Consider the following 3,249-nt stretch of genomic DNA (forward strand, 5'->3'; position numbering starts at 1 on the left):
ACAATCAAGCACCAGTACTCATGCACCCAGCCTCCAGTCGAGGGGCAGCATTCCCCCACCTAGGCCACAATAAGGACCAGCTCTCGTGCACCCAGCCTGGATTAGGAGATGGCATCCTCACCCCAGGCCAGAGTTGAAGACCAACATACCACAGAGTTGAGGAGCAGCCATACGTGGAAGACTTGGGTTACAAAAAAACAGGACCCGAAGAGGAGCAGTGCGGTCAAGAAAGAATTAATAAACTCTGGAGCGCATGATGATGTGATACCAGCCTCTTCTTTGGACCACAGCAATAAAGCCCATATAATTTGTTTGTTTGTTTAAGATTCTTTTAATGGGCGTTTGGGGAGGGGAACAGGGTTGGGGAATTGGAGACGGGGAACACTGTATTTTTCCAGGACCCATGAGCTCCAAGTCAAGTTGTTGTCCTTCAATCTTAGTTGTGGAGGGCACAGGCTCAGCTCTAAGTCCAGTTGCCGCTTTCAATCTAGGTGAAGGCGGATGTAGTCCACCCTCCCATGCATGAGTTGAAGTGACAAGCTTGTTGTACCCTGAGCCATCCGGCCCCCTGTAGGGAGAACGCGGCTGCTCAGCTCAAGTTGCTGTGTTCAATCTTAGTTGTGGGCAGCAGCGGGGGGGGGGGGCGCATCCCATCATTCCATGAGGGTGTCACGCAGGTAACCTTGCTGCTAAGAGCCCACACTCAGTGGCAGCTCAGTTCAGGTGCAGCTCACTGGCCTATGTGGGAATCGAACCGGCAACCCTGTTGCTCAGTGCTCACAGGCCTAACCAACTGAGCCTCTCGGCCGGCCCCCTCTATGTGATTCTTAAATGGTGGATGGCCAAGGCAGGGCCTCATCAAATACCTTGGGAAAGTCAAGAGACTCTCTCTGCATTTAAATGCTAAACAAAAAAATGCTGAGCGCCAGGGAGGCAGGCCACATGGTGCGGGAGATTGGCCAGAGGCTGGACACAAACAGCTGCGGTTGGGAGCAGGGCAAGCAGTCCACGCTTTGTGTGAAGGGCTGCGTCTGGTGGATGGTGGCGGTGTGCACACTGCCCCAGCGTTCTCTGCACAGGATTCACATCAGGATGGTACCTGGCATGTCTGTGTAGCCTAAACAAGCATTGTACCCATAACACCTGGCGAGCTTGGAAGGCAGCCTCGAGCCCCCTTGGGGACAAGAGCAGAAGCCGCCCTCACTGCAGGTCCAGCCCTTGGCCCCCACCCAGGGGAATCTTCAGAGACCGGACTGTTGTTCCTGGGGCCCTTCATGCCACCTCTCCCCCTTCTTCCATGTTTGTGGGGTGTGGATGGTTCTTATTGAAGTACTGGGTTCTTCACAATCTTGTATAAATAAACTGATGCTCTGGAAAGATGTCTGAGATGCTGTGTTTTGCACATCCCTGCATGGAATTGGGGCTGTGCATCCTCCAGGCTGAGAAGCCTGTAGTGATGTCGTGCTTGGACTTAATCAGAACAGCTAATCAAAAAGTGACTGAAGACAATGATCGCTGCAACTCCCAATAGCAACGAATGTGGTTCCAGAGGGAACAAGATGTGAGCTTTACTGCAAGGCAAAGAGGCAGAAACTGTAAGTTACTTTCCTACCCACATTACCTAACATTTGCAGAAAAGTGACGGGGACTTTTGGTCCTGTGGCCTGTGTTATTAGTAGCAAGAAGTCCGCTATAGAACAGCCAAGTCCCATGCCCCGGCCTGTGCGCGGTGACAGAGTTGGCAGGGGTTTGGGCCCCAAAGCATCTTACGGGTCACTGAGCTGTTCAGCTGAGTTTGCTGACTATAAGGCTGGAGTCGGGGTTTCCCGATTCCCCATCAGGATGGGGCCCCAATACGCAGCTTTGATGGGTGATATTGAGAGGAGGCATGAGGGCAGGGGGATCTTGGAGTGTTAGGTGAATACTGGACGCAGCTGGGGGCGGGGGGCGGCGAGACTGGGAAAGGGGGATTGGGCCAGCACCCCTTGTTTTCAGGAGCACACCTCTTGTTGCACTTGGCTCTGCTGTCTCTAAACTTGAACATCCCCAGCTCAGGGCCTGGACAGCAGTCAGCTCTGATGACAACACTCTGCTCAGGAGACTGTCACCTTCTGAGAGCTCTGGCCTTGGCTGGCTTGCCCAGGAGCCTCTGACTTCCTCATTGGTCCCAGCCCAGTGACACAGGAAGGGCTGCGTGGTTTCTTCTGAGGAGCGGGACACCCAAGCAGGGAGAGACATGATCAACTGCAACAAGACAAGACGCCTCTGGCTGCTTATGCTCATTGGACTCGCGGTGGGAGAGAGAGAGCCTCAGAATTGTTAAGGGGGTCCCACCAGTGACTTGCCAGTTCATCTACTGAAAGTCACATGCAGGACCATGATTTTTAGCTGGTTCCTGAATTAGCAATTTTTTAATGCAATTTTCTGTGGACAACTGCTCCTAAAACACGAACTCAGGATAGGGAGTGGCAGACGGTAAGAGGGAACATTAAAACGTATGTGGCAGAGATTTCCAAGAACCTTGCCCACTTCTCTCTCAGAGCAGCCTGTCTCTCCACTTATAGCTGGATCCACGGCCGCCCAGCACTACAGAATTGCAAGCCTCTACTGCAGCTCGGCTGGGAGAGTGACCAGACTCTCCCAGTACGTACGTGGACATATACAGTTGCAAGGTCACTGTGGTGTGGACCCCTGTATTCACCACCCTAGTCAGTAAATGGGACATTTCCAACAGCCCAGTGTTCCTGCTGACATCAAGCCCTCTCCCCAGGGTGGCTGGTACTTTGGCAGGGTGACTTTGACGGCATTCATGTCCTGCCAGGCCTCATAGTGTAACTTCCAGGTGGGCACTGCTCGGCTGAAGCATTGAGTTTGATTGTTTTCCTGCATGCAGATGGATTATGATGTGTGCCCTGTTGGAGGACTGGCTGCCTGGGGGACTCACCCTGCTCCTGAGAGCAGCCGGGGCTCATGTATTCCCATGGCTGTTTAGCGTTGTGTGCCTGGGCCCCGTTCATCCATTCTCCTGTCACACACGCAAGGCCCAGTGCAGCTCGGGCTCCAGGAGCACAGGGCCCTGGGCTATGTCACACGTCTCACGGGCCACTGGCGTTTGTACGTAGGAACAGAACCTCTGAGTCAAAGGGTTCTCTGACCTTTCTGGGCAAAGCCACCCCATCTTTTAACAAATGGAGCACTTTTGTGTGCCAGGCCCTGTGCTGAGGTACCAGGTGGGTCGGGGCAGCATTA

The sequence above is a fragment of the Hipposideros armiger genome, unplaced genomic scaffold (genome assembly GCF_001890085.2).
Source record: "Hipposideros armiger isolate ML-2016 unplaced genomic scaffold, ASM189008v1 scaffold_102, whole genome shotgun sequence".
Lineage (NCBI taxonomy): Eukaryota > Metazoa > Chordata > Mammalia > Chiroptera > Hipposideridae > Hipposideros > Hipposideros armiger.